This window comes from Panthera pardus, unplaced genomic scaffold, assembly GCF_024362965.1.
Source record: "Panthera pardus isolate Hobbes unplaced genomic scaffold, ASM2436296v1 HiC_scaffold_11, whole genome shotgun sequence".
Classification (NCBI taxonomy): Eukaryota; Metazoa; Chordata; class Mammalia; order Carnivora; family Felidae; genus Panthera; species Panthera pardus.
Genome location: NW_026526666.1, coordinates 38,593,708 through 38,609,222, shown reverse-complemented (window position 1 = coordinate 38,609,222; position 15,515 = coordinate 38,593,708). Strand labels below are relative to the sequence as shown.

Genomic DNA, 15,515 nt, shown 5'->3' with positions numbered 1-15,515 from the left:
CAGCATGGTTTAGCAGCATCAAAGCACTTTCACATATATTATCTCAATTGATCTCCACGACAACTCTGAGCTAAGACAAGACAAATAATACTATTCCCATTTTTCAGATAAGAGAAGTAAGGTTAGAGATTAAATAGCTCACCCAAGTTAGACTGAATTAGTGTTGGAGGCGGATACCTAGCAAGGTCTTCTGATTCTTGAACTCGTGAGTTTCTGGCTACACGCCACAAACCCTATTTGTATAAGTCTAGGATTCTAACAATCAGGTTCCATCTTGGAGATTCTTTACATGGTTTATGCCTGAGAATACTCGGTGTCTGGTAAGAACAGAAAAATGCCACTATTGTTTAAAATGTTTTCGAAGGTTAAAGAATCAACAGTAAGCTATCGTAAAGATTATTATTTCAGATACTGGGTGAAAATTGTGATTAAAAAAATTCAATGACAAAAGCATACTTTTGAGAAGTTTCCCTCTCTCTCTTTCCCCCTTTGTTTGTTTCTCAACCCACAATCAGGGCTTGCTGGTTCTAAGATTTTTGGCATTTCTGGATGAATCTCAGTAATTTGAAATAGCTGCTACGGAGCTGTTGTTTAGTACTTCAGTTCAAGTCAGCTCTAAATGTGTACTATGTAGAAAGAGTTCTTTTCTAAGGCCTGGGACTCTAAGCTTCAAGAATTGTTGAAGGGTTTTGTTTTCCTAGAGCTGTCAAGTTTCTTTGAAAGAATTGAAAAGAAGCAACAAAGGAAGATGTGAGAGTGATTTTAAAATATTTTAAATATCTCTTTGGTTTTCCAATCTCTTTCAAATTAAAGCTCTGTTATTAACCATTCCATAGCTAAATGCCTCTATCTTTGGAATGTTGCTCTGTAATGAGATGACCCTTCTTTACTGTACATGTGTGTGAGTGTGTAAATGTGGGGGTCTCTTTTCCTTTCCTTTCCTTTCCTTTCCTTTCCTTTCCTTTCCTTTCCTTTCCTTTCCTTTCCTTTCTTCCCTTCCCTTCCCTTCCCTTCCCTTCCCTTCCCTTCCCTTCCTTTCTTTATATTTTCTTTCAGCCTTTTCTCTGAATGGCAAAAGGTTTATCAGAGACCAAAAATTTCTTATCTTTTCAAAGAATTGAATTTGTAGTAAAAATGCCTTGATCTCAACATAAAGATGGAGATGACATGAAAATATATGTAACATTGGAAGAATAATAATACGAAAAAACAGACAGCAGACCAAAATTGTACAGCAAACCATGTTTAAGTGATTTACTTGGGGTTATGTGTTTTTAAAAGCAACATATAAATGCATAGCAGGGTTTTGGCAGATGAAATTGTGTTGTGTTTACTTTAAGGCGCTCGAGGATGATAAACAGTTATTTAGTACAAGTAGTATGCCCATGGTGCAAAGAACACTGAATTAGATACAGTTCCTGCAAAGTAGGTTTGAAATCCAAATACAAATTGGAGAGGCAGAGTATAAAATACCCAGAAAAAGCCTAACACTCTACACATGTAAAAACATCATCATAGGCATTCTAAGTGTACTTGCAGACATAATTTGTAAAATTCCTTAACTACACATACAAACACTGTAAATAGAGTCATACTTTCACAGATTTGATCTGTTCACAGATGTAAGCACATGGATCTTAGATATGCAATTTAAGGGTGGTACATTTAGCTGCTAAATACAGGCACCCACCTGATAATTGCTATCTTTACTGCTCATCTACCTTACATTTTAAAAGCCTTCCAAATTCCTTTCTAAATTACAAGTTTGCATAAACATGCAAACATTTTTTTTGTTTCTGAGTAATATATGTCAAACATATTTGAATGAAATCTCCTCTAACTAATTTTTAAATGTTGCATTGCGTCTATGTGGTTGCTGCTGTGTGTTCGTTCACTTTATGAAAAAGTGGTACTTTTTTTTTTAATTGGCAAAATGGACAGTTGAAGAGCTGTTGAAGAAAACAAACCTAATTCTTCATGTGAACAACTGTTTCACATTGATGTCTTGAAACAAGAAAGATTTCTGCTATTTATTTACCAGAGATGAGTACAGATAATTTCATTGTGCATCGATTTTCTCTACAGAGGGAGGAAGTGTGGTCAGCTAAAACAAAGCATTGAAATGGGGAATCAACAGCCACGACTTCTATTCTCATCTCTGTCTTCAGAATTTGCTCTCTTGGAAACTCATTTGATTACCAAGATTCCAGTTTTTTTCATTTCTTTCTTTGTTTCCTTTGGTGTTTTTTTTTTGTTTTGTTTTGTTCTTTTGTTTTGTTTTTTGTTTTTTGTTTTTTTCTAACGGACAAGATCAGACTTATAGATAGAATTGTTTGAGTTCTTTTGTTGGCATATTTTAATTGGTCTGCTCTATAATTGATATAGTGATAAAATGGGAGCCAATAGAATTGCCCATCATTCAGGAATATTATCATTGAAGATTCGTGGAACCAAACATTCAGTGAGTGCTTACTGAATGCAAGTCACTGAACAAGGCACTGCGTAAATATAGTTGGTCCTTAAATCACAACAAAATTATGGAACTGTCATTATGTGAAAATAGAAACTTCCCAGTAGGCCAAAACTATATGAATTAAGGATAATGATCCAAAAAAAGATCACTGTGCACTTTAAATACAAAAGAAGTTTATTTTTTAAAATACTTGTTAAACACATTAAAAATTCCAAATCTTTAACCTGCTTGTATTCTGCTTTCAAATTATTATTTTTAAATTTGTGAAATTTATCTACTGTATACATTTGGAAGCTTGGCATGATACCGTATATATTTGGAAATTTTTGATGCCTATTCATATATTTATATATGTATATAAAAAGAACAAAAGTATCATGCTTATGCCTAAAAGACATACGTCTATACCTTTTAAATTATGAATTGAATAAACCTGTTATTTTTTCTATTCTCAAGTGTTTTTTTATGCCAGTTCTGTATTCTTGGTTACAGTGAAAAGAAAATTAATTAATTTAATGTTTTTTTTCAAGTTGTTGGCATTCTGTTTATGCTGGCTTTTTAATTTGTCATTGAAAGTATTTCTGGGATTGGTTATTTAACAACAAGTTGTGTGATTTGTGCTCCATTTTGCTTATATTTTGTTCTTCACATCTATATTAGATAAAATCTACTCAGGCTGCTGTAATGAAAAAAGAAAAAGAAAAAGACCAAAACACAGAGGCTCAAATAATATAAAACTTTGTTCTCTCTCACCTGACAATTTAGATGGGCAGGACTGTTGATGTATGGCAGCTGTATAGTATCAGGGATGCAGGCTGTCTCTAATTGCTCGGTCATCCTCAACTGTGTCTCTGTCTCTTGACCCAATATGGCTGCTCCAGCTCCAGCTATCATATTTACCTTCAGCCAGAAGGAAAAGAGAAAAGGATAGAGGGAATTCATGCTTTCTTTGGAGGGCATAATCTGAAATTTTCACACATAACTTCTGAAATGATTCATAGCACATGATCAGGCACAACCACCCTAGAAGACATTATGAAGTACTGAGATGCTCATACCTATACACAGAATCTCTGTACAATAGCTACAAATGCAGCCTCATGCCAGGATATTGAGTTATGTTGAGACAGCATTACAGTGGGTGATTTTTCGAAATGGTATGCAACTCTTAGTAAAGTTTGGAATAAGATAACATAAAAGCCTCCCTCAATTTACAGTGTCTTTGCATTTCTGGGAAAAAAAATAAAAACCATCATGAGGGATGTCATGAGGGATGTAGATCAGTTCTTATTGTGTTAGCTTTCCTCTACATTGCAAGAAATTTACCATCCCTGACCACAAAATTCCCTCCTCTAATTATTGTGACAACCAAAAACAGCTCCAAAAATTTTCCAAAATGTCTCCCAGGAACAGGACAACTCATGTAGACAATTCTAAAACTACAGGCTATGTTGGTGCCTGGTCTAATTTCCAACATATCACAGATAACAATTTTACCAAATATTTGCAATGGTCTAATGAAGGATCATTGAATTTCTAACCGTTAATATCATTTCCACCCATCACCTCAATGCTGCACATTCAAGCCTTTTTTTTTTTTTAAGGGCAGCATGCCACTTAAAGGTACCAAATCATATACTTGTTATGAGTTTAGGCTGCTAGACAAAGGAACCCTAAACTGGACAGATGTTTATTTCCCTCTCATGTAAAAGTTTTCCCAGGCATGCCAGGATGGCTAAATCATTGATTATTTGGGGATCCAGGATGCTGCTCTCTTTTTACTATGCCATTTTCAACATAAGTGGATTTCATTTCATGGATCCAACATGGCTGCTGTAGCTCTAGCCATTACATCTGTATGCCAACAGTGAAAGGGAAAAGATAAAGGAAAAAAAGACATAAATAATCCTTCCCTTCAAAGGTAAACCCCCAAAGCTATACAGACAACTTCTGCTTTTCCCAAAACTTAATATGTGTACTTTTGAGATTCCAAAACTATGAATTGTTGGTAACTCTAAGCATCTAGTAGATATTGTTCTATCAGACAGGTGGCATGATGAAATGTACCCCAAACTAGACATTCTAATTCCGGTTGTGCTTCTGACCAGCTTCGAGATCCCAGGCAGATCATTTAACATCTATGATTCTTTCTTCAGCTGCAAAATGAAAATAGAGGAGTTGAATAGACTATTTCAAATTTCCAAAATCTAGAGTATACTATAATGCTTAGAGGACATCTTATGACTCATCTCAGTCTTAAAACTTTATTTTCCTACCTAAATATTTTCTAGTCCATTCATTGCAGGGGATTGATTTGTATTTTCAAAAGTCGTTTTACGAAGTACATCAGGAACACAGAAGTTTTGAGCTTTTTAATGGCCACTGACCAAGAACATTTTGATCGGTCAGTGATATGCTGACGGGGTTACTAAATACACTTTGATGTCATCACAGGTTTGTACCATACAATTGCCATTTGTCTGCAATAAGGGCATGTTTTTGTTTTTTTAGACCTGTTCCCAAACTCAATCTCTTCTCTCTTCGCTTACAATCCTGGTTGGATGGCCACTGTCTCTTTTCTACATTACTGCATTAATCTCCTATTTGATTTCCTGCTCCTACTCTTGGATCTTCTTAATACACACTGCCCAAAGTGTCCAAATGATATTTTTTTTTCGTTTTACCTCTTTTACCCATTTATCCCACCTCTCACCCCCGCCTCTGGCAACAAGCAATCCATTCTCCCTATCTAATGGCTTGTTTTGTTGTTGGTGCTGTTTTATTGAAGTATACTTGACACACAATGTTACATTAGTTTCATGTGTACAACGTAGTGATTCGACAAGTTTACACCTTATGCTGTGCTCACCACAAATGTAGCTGCCATCTGTCACCATACAACGCTATTACAATATTATGGACTGTATTCCCTAGGCTGTAATTTTCGTCTCGGTGGCTTATTCATTCCATAACTGGAGGCTTGTATTTCCCACTCCGCTTCACCCATTTGGCCCATTCCCCCACATGTATTTTTTTTTTTTAGATTCCACATATAACAGAGAGCATACAGTATTTGTCTTTCTCTGTCTGACTTATTTCACTTTGCATAATACCCTTGAGGTCCATCCACATTGTCACAAATACTAAGATTTCATTCTTTTTTATGGCTGAATAATTTTCCATTGTATTTATATACCTTGTCTTCTTTATCCATTCAGCCATCAATGGAAACTTAGGTTGTTTCTGTATCTTGGCTATTGTAAATACTGCTGTAATGAACATGGGGGTGCATGTATCTTTCTGAATTCGTGTTTTCGTTTTCTTTGGATAAATACCCAGAAGTAGAATTGTTGGATCATAAGGTAGTTTGATTTTTAATTTTTTGAGGAAACTTCATACTGTTTTCTCCAGTGGCTGCACCAATTTACAATCCCACCAACAGTGCACAAGGGTTTCCTTTTCTCCACATCCTCATCAACACATCTTTTTGATAATAGCCATTCTAACAGCTGTGAGGTGATACGTCACTGTGGTTTTGATTTGCATTTCCCTGAGGATTAATGATGCTAAGCATCTTTTCACGTACCTGTTGGCCATCTGTATGTCTTGCTGGGAAAGTATCCATTCAGATCTGCCCATTTTAAAAAATCAGATTGGGGGCGCCTGGGTGGCGCAGTCGGTTGGGCGTCCAACTTCAGCCAGGTCACGATCTCGCGGTCCGTGAGTTTGAGCCCCGCGTCAGGCTCTGGGCTGATGGCTCAGAGCCTGGAGCCTGTTTCCGATTCTGTGTCTCCCTCTCTCTCTGCCCCTCCACCGTTCATGCTCTGTCTCTCTCTGTCCCAAAAATAAATAAATGTTAAAAAAAATAAAAAAATAAAAAAAATAAAATAAAAATAAAAAATCAGATTGTATGTTTTTTTTTTTGCTTTTGAGTTTGTGAGTTCTTTACATATTTCAGTTATTAACCCTTATCAGACATGTGGTTAGCAAATATTTTCTCCCATTCCATAGGTTGGCTTTTCATTGTGTTGATAGTTCCCTTTGCTGTGCAGAAGCTTTTTAGTTTAACGTAGTCCCACTTGTTTATTTTTGCTTTTGTTGTGTTTGCTTTTGGTATCAAATTAAAAAACTCATCGCCAAGACCTATATAACAAGCTTATCACCTATGTTTTCTTCTAGGAGTTTCATGGTTTCAGAACTTACATTCAAGACGTTAATCCATTTTGAGTCCATTTTGTTTAGGGTGTAAGATAGGGCCCATTGCTATCCAGTTTTCCCAGCATCATCTATTGAAGAGACTGTCTTTTCCCTATTGTATTTTCTTTTTTTTTTTATTTAAAAAAAATTTTTTTTAACGTTTATTTATTTTTGAAACAGAGAGAGACAGAGCATGAACGGGGGAGGGGCAGAGAGAGAGGGAGACACAGAACCGGAAAGCAGGCTCCAGGCTCTGAGCCATCAGCCCAGAGCCCGACGGGGGGCTCTGGGCTCACAGACCGTGAGATCATGACCTGAGCTGAAGTCTGACGCTTAACCGACTGAGCCACCCAGGCGCCCCATTCCCTATTGTATTTTCTGCCTCCCTTGTAAATTAATTGACCACATATGCATGGGTTTATTTCTGGGAGTAACAGAATTTAGCGAAAAAATTCACTTTGTCTTTGTCACTTTTCTTTTAAATAAGTATGTACTGAACACTTACCATATGCCAGACACCAAGTTACACACAGGAGATACAATAGTGAGCAAGATCGGCACAACCTCTTCTTTATACAGATAAGTAGGTAGAAAATAATTAGAGTTTATAGGAAATGCAATGAAAGAAATGTTAAAATGTCTAAACAAGAGACTAACAGAGGTCACCAGCTTTATATAGGGCAATCACAAAAGACCAAATAGAGACATTTTTTAATGTTTATTTATTATTGCGGGGGGTGGGGCAGAAAGAGAGGGAGACACAGAATCCGAAGCAGACTCCAGGTTCTGAGCTGTCAGCACAGAGCCCGACACGGGGTGAACCCATGAACCATGAGATCATGACCCAAGCCAAAGTCGGATGCTTAACCGACTGCACCACCCAGGTGCCCCTAAACAGAGACATTTAGGTGAGAAGGAGCTGGCTATGCATATTGTGGGGATAAGGACCGCATTCCAGGCAGAGAGAACAACCTGTGCTAAGGTCATAAGACTTAGGAGGAGGGAGTGAGACTGTAGAAAGAAGGACCAGTAGGGCCCAAGACTAGTGAGGGGTGAAGAAGAGGAAAAGTGACCCAAGAATGGAAAAATAAATAGGGAGCAGATCATACAGATACTAATAGGCCCTGGTAAGAAATTTGGATGTATTCCAGTTTATTTCCAAGGAAGGGTTGAGACATTGAAGGGATTCAAACAACAGAATTATGTGAGTCAATTTTCAGTTTAACATCATTTTTGCTTTTGGTGGAAAAGAAACAAAAGAGAAAGCAGAGAAACCAGTAATCTAGGCAGAAATGGACAGAGAAGTGGCAATAAGAGAGTGAAAAATCTTTACAAAGTGCAATTGTAATGGTTAATTGTACCTAATGCTACATACAATCAACCAACCAACAAATAATTATATTTTGAGGTCCCACCATATGTCCAGCATGGAAATGTAAAGATATATGATGCATTGTTCTTGCCTTCTGGGAACTAATAATTTATTAGGAGGAAAAACTAACATATAAAAAACTATATTAATAGTCTCATAGAACCACCCTCTGACACCTAATAAATGGTTATTTCTTTAGGTTAACAGGGAAAATATGTAGAAATCTGAAGGTAATGTTTTTGTGTTAAATCATCGCTATTGTTTATTGTATTTACAGCCTGATTTTCCTGTGCCAATAACCAGAATGTGAATAATGACCAAATAGGTTATTTTGCTCCTTTCACATATCATATTTTTCCTCATGTAGACCAGGTCTTGGACATGGGGTAGGTCCCAGATTGCAGCAGGTGGTGAGAAGATTAAAAGAACAATCTAGACTTTACCAGTATATTCCAAGCTCTCGCTCACACCTGTCTATAGAGATCCTGAACTCTGGCTTCTTCACAGGACCCACTTTTGCAAATACTTCTGCCTAACTAGGAGACTGGTGGCCAACATAAGCTATTTTCTTTCTAGAAATTATAAAACACTGACTTAATTCAAATAAGCAAAGATGATCCAATGTACCAAATGGTCTCATTTAAAATAATCAGTGAGCTGTATTAGGAATGTCTTTCAGAGCAGTATCTTGAAAGAAACTGAGAGTAACTTGGCTCAGACTCAAAGGTCGTAGATGGAAAAGGTCCTTTTGCTGCTTAAATTAATCTTTGAGGCAAATTTTCAAAAATTACTGACATCGGAGATGTTCTGGCAATAGCCTCATGCCAGTGGCCTGGGTCCAGAAACTACCAGACTCTTGCCTTCCTCACGATAATTCCAGTTCTCACGGATGGCCCTCTGACTATGTCAGAAGCAACTGGAATAAGAGAAATCAAAAGAAGCCAGAAGTCTAACACTTGTGACCATTACCATTCCCGGAATGCCTTTTGCAGGAGTAGGGAAGGGTAATTCTGATATCCTGGAAACATTTGAAACTGAGTAATAACACTTTGCCTACTTAAATGCCCCCTGTAGTTTCAATTAGCTGGGCACGCTTCTGAACATTCTTCTGCTGTTAGGCGAGGCATGGTTATAGCCAGCATGTATTGCTTCAGCAGTGAATAAAAGGGTGTTCTCCTCTAGAACCAACTTTTCAAACCTGTGCAAGGGCAAGGATATAATTTAAACATTTAGGTCCTAATTTGCAAGACATTTTCAGAACAGTAGGGTCAATAACACATTTATATAACATTTCTACTCCTGGAAGAGGTATAAAATCCAAGAATATAGTGGCCTATTATTTTGATTATCAATTCAATAAATAGAATCATGCCATTATTGCTATTGAATGCCTAGTTAATAACCATACAGCAATACTCCAAAGCTCAAAAAAATATGAAGGGTGTTCAGATCAGCAATGGATTATTCACATTTTATAGTAGATATTTCTCAGAAAATAACACTGGTTAGAGAAACCATACTTTTCTAACTCAAAAACTGGTGTACTTGGAGATCTTCCTAGATGTCTGTCACAACAGTTTAGCTTACCTAACAAGTTTGAGATATGCTGGGTTAAATAAAGTTAACATTTTGTTTTGTTTCACAATGCGTAAATAATGTGCTAATGCTTATTTTGGCCTCTAAGAAAGGAGATACGGTAGGCAGGACTATCTGTCCCCAGTTCACGTGACTACAGAACCCTGGGATATATGGTCCCACACTTGGCATGTATTTGCACTGGTTATTCTCTCTGCTTGGAAGAGTCTTTCCTTGACGACCACTGGGTTTGTTCTCTTACTTCCTTCCAGTCATGTGCTCAAATGGTACCCTCTCACTGGGACTATTCTCATCTATTTGTTTTATTTTATTTTTTAAATTTTGACATTTATTTATTTTTGAGAGAGAAAGTATGTGAGCAGAAGAAGGCTAGAAAGAGGGAGACAGAAGATCTGAAGCAGGCTCCGCGCAGTGAGCACAGAGCCTGATGGGGGCTTGAACTCACGAACCGTGAGATCATGACCTAAAAGCCAAAACCAAGAGTTGGCCACTTAACCGACTGTGCCACCCAGGTGCCCCTCACTCACCTATTTAAAAGGCCAATGTCCACCCTTACCCACTTGGTAATCCTAATTCCCCTTATCCAGCTTTTTTACCTATTGTATTTATCAGGTACATAATTCCGTAATTTATTATATTTATTTTCTGACTCCGTCCATTAGATAGGAATTTTTACTTTTATTTTACTTTTAGTTCCTAGAATAGGGACTAACATATACTAGGTTTTCAGTAAATATTTGTTGAATGAAGAAAAAAAAGAGAATTTTCTGTATTTTTTAAAAATCAAGATGTGTTCTATAAATGATGTGTTTTCTTTTTTTCTGTTATAGGATTTACGATGTATGTTACAGTCAGTTATATCTTAGACTCTAGGGAATATAAATCAGGGGACAGTTGCATTTTTTGAACTCATTGCAGCCAGAGTTAATTTAATATCTGGTAAGAAACAGCTTACTGTCATTCATGACTTTTCTTTCTCTAATTTCAGCACGCCCCTTCCTCCACCTGAAATGAATTTTTCCAAGTTGTGAAGAAGCCCTTCCAACTCTATTTCAATAATAACTTCCTCATTAATTTCCTGCCCTCCTTCCCTACTAGGAAGGGCACATGAAGGGGGACAGCTGGCAATAATCCTGAAGAGCAGGCTGAAACCTTATCATAGGTGGTCTTCAAGGCAATCAGACTCTCTATGGGAAGCGATAGAGACCCACTATTTGGAGAATTTTTAAAAACATCTGAATTTCTAGAAAGGTATCTTGACAGTGATATATCAAATGGCCTGGAGGTCAGCGGGATTCTCATTTCTAATTCTGCACCAACTCTCTGTTTCCCTTCTTGTGATGCTCTTTCCCCGTTTCTCATCTGTTTTCTCTGAGGCCACCTACTCACGTCCCAGACCTACTAGTTCTCCAAAAGAGTCTGGATATGCAACAAAGACACAGGCTCAAAGACATCCCCGTTGCATCTCTGCTGGGGTCTTCTGGACTTCTTACCCCCACTGACCAGAAGCCACAGGTCAAGGGAGGAAGGGGAAAGACATTAGCAAGACATGTGTTTCTTATCATAATCTCTGAATGCTCTCACATAATGCAAGTTAGTCCCACTTTACAAATGAGAGAAACTTTGTTCAAAAAACGTAAGTATTCTACAGAATTTCACTTAGGTAGGGAGGTTCATGCCTACAGCTGCCCCAGAGGATAAAAAATAAGACTGGCTGATGAACCGATTCTCAGTTCCAGGTAGTATGATGTGCACTTTACATAAATTGTCACAATTCAATTCTAACAGCCTCATGAGAAGCTTCAGTTCTTTTCCCCATTTTACAGGAGACTAAAGTTAGGAAGATTTCTTAATTTGTCTAAGTTCATGCAGCTAGGAGATGGTGATTCTAATCACTACAGCCCATTCTAACTAAATAGAGTCAGAAGTCCTACCTGCATATTACCGATAAACTCCAGTTCTTTCCGCTATGTCACCTTGCCTCCTGTGCTATGAAAAGCAGAGGCCGCAAGGACACATAGGGGCCTGGCTCTGACCTGAATGAGGGTCTGTTGGCCTTGGAAGTCAGTGAGCCCGTTACTCTCCCTGCCTGTCAACGCTCCCGGCCAGCCATTGATCCTGACAGTTATGGGAGAGGAGGAGTAAGTAGCTCTGGACAGATCAGTGCCCTGAACATAGAAAGTCCTTTTTACTGTATCCCCTCCATCTCCACCACCATCATCAGAGACATCAACATCAGATGTTAATTCATGTCAAAGGAGTTATTACTCAAAATACTCTATGATACAAAGAGCGGAGCAAATAAAGACTTAGAAAAATTCAATTCCCATAGATATAATGACATAACACAATAATGATGATATATCAGAAAAATCAGAAAGGTATACCGACTATGCTCAGATGTGCAAAGAAATGAGCATACTTTATTTCTTTGTAAACGATTGGGTTCTCTTCACAATCCCACACCCACCAGGTAGTTTAGAAAAGTTGTTTTAATTAAATTGCCAATTCAGTCTAACTTGGTAATTCAACCCATCTCTTTATGTAACCCAGTTTCTGCTTAGATGAGTCAGGGAAACACTTGTCAGAGTTTTGCCCTCTCCACCTGGATATCTGTAGAATGACTGCGGTATGTGTAATCTTAGGGGAGGTGGAGTTCTGGAGTGCATGAGGTATCTTCAAAGTTCTCCTGGTTTGGCCTAGTCCCCGAGCTGGTAATATCTCAGGAGGGACTTGTCACACCCTGGGTACTCTGATGCACCATTGCTAAAAACTGCCTTTAGCGATAATCATTCATATTTTGGTCACTCGACTCTGACAACGCTAGGGGCCACCATTTCCTCTTGGAGATTGGGCCCCATCTCCACTTTCGCTGACAATATGTATTCCCTGACACAGGACTGTGACTTCCACTTGGACCTTGGTCTGTGGTGGATGGCTTCATTCTTCTTAGGCAACGTTGCCAGGCAGGTCCTTCGACTACTTTGATCCAGATCCTTCTAGTTCATTCCAGGATGCTCAGGAACATCTGGAAAGCTTCATACCATACAGGAGCTGAGGGAGACTCTAAGAGCCTTAAACTTAGACCTTTGTGTACAAAGCCATGTTAGGCCATTGAATTGAATTTGGTCTAACAGCCCCCATGTTTAAGCGGAAACCTATAAGGTAATAGCTTCCGATAGTCTCTTGGAGGGCAGCAGCCACTTTCTCCTTGTCATTCCCCTCAACCTCTGTAGAATATCTCTATACTTCCAATCTCCCACTAAACCCTCACCTCCAGGAATTTGTGAAGAGAAGAAAAATTGAAGCCATCCTTTTATTCCTGCCTCCCTGCCTTCTTCTACCCAGAATCCGATGGTAACGGAGAAGCCAGGCATTCCCTACCTTCTTCCTAACCTAGCCTACCCTCCTCTCATTTAAGACACTCTACTATTGTTTGTCCAGCCAGCCTCTCAGTATGTTAAAGAAGACAGGAGGCAATTGCAAAAATTCTTTTCTTTCTTACAACCCAAATTTCATGACTGTTGTTTCAGAAGAGTCAGTTTATGAGATCTACAACTGATCAATGGCTTCTTTGTTCTAACCTTGGGAAAGCCCAGCTTCTTTCCTGGGGCTATATGCTCAGTAGGTAGAAGTTTGCAAGGGATCTTGATGTGAGGGAGAAGTGTAAGCACTTTGATTTATTCTTTCAAATGATTCAAATATGATTTCAAATATGATAACTCCTACTAAAATAACAACAATATTTGGTTCTTACCATGTCAGATACTGTGCACCAACATTATCTTTTAGTTAACTCTTACAACAACCCTGTTGTGACAGTTCTTTCACACATATTTTCAGAGAAGAAAACCAAAGCACAGAAGGATTCACGCAGTGGGTGAGGAGTTCTTGCCCTTATCCACTGTGGTCTAGAATAGTGTTTCTCAGTTTGACTACAACTCAGGTAAGAAACACAATTTATTTCACAATCAAAGTACACACATACCAAAAGCAGAGTTTCAGATAACAATCAATACTTACCATCCACTCTTTTCCTTATGTTCCACACCATTCCCTCTCTCTGTCTCTCATTTTCTTTCTTTCTTGTTTTGTTTTGTTTTTTTTTTTAATGCTGGTCACAACCAACAAAATTGATTTGACAACCCACTGAAGAGTCATAATTGACACTTGACAAATGCTGCTGCACCACCTCCAGTATCAATATTACCGAATTCTAATAGAAATTACATCAGACTACATTTAGCCATTTGGAAACAGGCGAAGGTAATTTTTTGTGTACATGTCGTAACTGGGAGAGCTTGAATATGAAAGACTTAAAGCAAGTAAAATAGTGAGTAAAATGTCAATTAAATGCTGTTAAGTAGCTTTAAAACTATTTAGTAAGAGGAAATCCGGAAGCTGAACAAACATAGATTTGTGGTTTAAACATTTACCATTTTCACCAAGTCTTCCTTAATTTGGCCTTCAGAACTTATATCTAGATATTTTCACCCTTCATTTTGATCTACAGGGCTTAATTATTATATCTCAGAATTTTACTTTTTCTTCCAAGGATTTAGATTAAAATGTAGCATTCGTTTTAATTCAGTACTGTAGAATTCAGTATTGTATTCAAAATCCCAAAATAGTTAAGTTTCAAAAGAGACAGACTTTCCTGAGCTCCAAATTCTTAGATGATAAATAATTTGAGTCAATGGGCAAGAAGCAAGATAAACACAGAATTGATTATGCCAATTAATAATTTGGGGACACATGAGTGACAGCTCAGGAAACAGAAGGTTCAGAAAATGTTCAAGAAGTTCAAGATCATAAAACCTAGAAAAAGCCAATAGATTTCTGTCTTTTCAGTAGAAGGATCTTTAAAAGGTTGTGTGTTGGAGTACTTTGCTTTAGGCAACTTTCGAGTAAATCAAGAAATGAGCCTTCCTCCATGTTTATTGCACTTTCTAGTTCTCACTAAATTATATCTTTGACCTCGGAGACATTTGCAATAGCACCAGGCTGTGGTTCCAAATTGGATTAGCATTGCCACGCAGATCCTTTTGGCATACTGGAAGCCCCACTCCATCAGTTATCTACTGAAGTCAGATGGATGACATTAGTAGCTCTTAGGGTTAGGTTTTTGAGATATACAACTGGAAGACAAAACAGATGCTTTTTGCAAATACAGAAAAGGAACTGTTCGAAACACAGTAAAGAAAAGAGTGAGTAAACTCTGGAAGACCTGAGCTCTCGCCCTGCAACCACCTTAAGCTAGTTTGAGGAGCCCTATGGAGTCACTTAGCCTTTTAAACCTCAGATTTCCCACCTGGAAATGCCTTCCATAACTTATCACCTGTCAATGGTCTCATAGCGACCCATGTTACACCCAATATTTGGGATCCATTATTACAGTCATATTGCACATGAGATCAAAATCACCACGGTTGGGTCATTTTTCTCAATACTTCAGAGGATACCATAAATGGCATCCGTCCTAGATTGTAGCACATTGAGAAAAACGAAGCACCAGTCTGTTTCAGGAGAGGGTTAAAAAAACAAAAAGGATGAACAAGATTGTGGGAGGAGAAATTCATGTAACCTGCAGGGGGCACTAAGGTACTTTTAGAGAAGGAATCATGAATGGTAAGGAGAGGTACCTGTTACCCCAAATGTAAGGAGGCAAATAAGAAGAAAGGAGCAGAGAGATATCATTTATCATTCCTCATATAGTTCTGTTACTCCCTGCCTTCTATCTCAAGTAGACTGCCTAGACAGCAATCTGCGATTATAAAAGATAAACTGCGAACTGATAGGAAAGGGAAAAATTCCAAAAAGAGTAGCTTCTTTCTAAGGATTTGATAAATGAGCCTTTGCTACCTAATAACTTGAGGA

The 15,515-nt window shown here is 38.0% G+C and overlaps 1 protein-coding gene and 1 long non-coding RNA gene across 24 annotated transcripts in view; one reads left to right on the top strand and one right to left on the bottom strand.

The window, feature by feature from the left end:
• The window catches only part of ADGRL2 (adhesion G protein-coupled receptor L2), a 621,134-nt gene that overhangs the window by 202,084 nt on the left and 403,535 nt on the right, over positions 1-15,515 (top strand). The window lies entirely within an intron of this gene.
• The window catches only part of LOC109246164 (uncharacterized), a 74,189-nt gene that overhangs the window by 20,096 nt on the left and 38,578 nt on the right, over positions 1-15,515 (bottom strand). Inside the window, exon 5 of the long non-coding RNA XR_002071230.2 lies at positions 3,227-3,373. This is a non-coding gene — a long non-coding RNA (uncharacterized LOC109246164). The remainder of the gene's footprint in view (positions 1-3,226; positions 3,374-15,515) is intronic.